The following is a 1,482-nucleotide window of genomic DNA, read 5'->3' on the forward strand; positions in this document are numbered from 1 at the left end:
TATATATATATATATAGTGAGAGAGAGAGAACAATAGTTTTTTGTTTTTTTTTAATTATATAAACTTTAACTTTCCATTTTAATATAACCAAGTGAATTCTTAAAACTACAGATAACGCAGTACAGACGGCTGACACTAGATAAAATGCTTAGTTCATTTATTCCCTTCTTCGTTTATGTTGTCAGCTATTTCTCTTTAGCCACAAACCTTCTCCATAATTTTTGTACTCGTGTCAGATGTGTTAAGACTTGATTTATAGAGAGATATCGATCTGACAATGTAATTACTAATGTACATAAACGCATAAAAGGTGATAACAAATTTTGCGTCTTTGTCGTAATGAAACAAATTTGACATGATTTCATACAATATTTGTTTAATTCGTTAAGGAACGAGCGATATAAATATTATCTGTTATTGTTATTTGTATTTATAGACCACACGAAGTAAACGGAAAGAGAGAAAACGACAATTGAAGTTAATAAATAAGACATGGCTGACATAAACATATATGCACACACGTATCTCAAAACTTGGTCGATTTTTTTAATTTTTAACTATGTACCTTACAATAAATATATTGCCACATCCACACTAGTCGTTGGCAAGGCCGTTTTTTTTTTTTTTCAAGTTAATGAACATGTAATGCCATTGTCATGCTACTATTATTTAATGCGTATTTGCCGCTCTGAGTTCAAATCCCACTGAGTCCACATACCTTTCAACCTTGAAGGAGGGGGGAGTCAATAAAATAAAGTACTAGTCAAGTACTCGCGTCGATGGTATCGATTAATCCATCCCACCAAAAAAATTTCTACATTTGTACCTAAATTAGAAACCATTATTAGGTTACTGCTTGGTGGTATGCATCTTAGACGCTGATCAAGACTATTAAAGGTAGCAGTTAATATCAAAGGTTGGCTATTTAATTAAATAAAACTGCTGAACGTCAAGCATCGTTTGAGACTTCGGTTCTATTTCCATAAATACAGCACAACACTGCATCACGTGATATGACAGGGGCTTGGCTGCGACACTTTGCTACAAAAGCAAGAACGAAGTCACTTCTGAACATTTAACAAATTATTTATTAGGAACTGGCATGATGAGTATTGGAAAAGTTTTCTGTAACAGGGGGGCAAAAAAACTGAAACTTGAAAAGTACATTTTTAGTAGTATAACATCAAGTGATAATGTCACCAGTTCGTCCACAAAAGAAACAATAGTGTTCCTTGGATCATTTTAAATCCTTTTAAATTCCAAAAATGAACCTTCTCCATTGTTGTCAATTGACATATATATATTCTTTTACTTGTCTCAGTCATTTGACTGTGGCTATATATATATATATATATATATATATATATATATATATAAACCTACAAGACTAGGTGAAAAGCGCTTCATTTAATATGTGACATTAATAAAAATCTGTAAATGTACAAACATCCAGGTTTCTGAGTACCTTAATTAATTTTTTT

This window comes from Octopus bimaculoides, chromosome 10 (genome assembly GCF_001194135.2).
Source record: "Octopus bimaculoides isolate UCB-OBI-ISO-001 chromosome 10, ASM119413v2, whole genome shotgun sequence".
Classification (NCBI taxonomy): domain Eukaryota; kingdom Metazoa; phylum Mollusca; class Cephalopoda; order Octopoda; family Octopodidae; genus Octopus; species Octopus bimaculoides.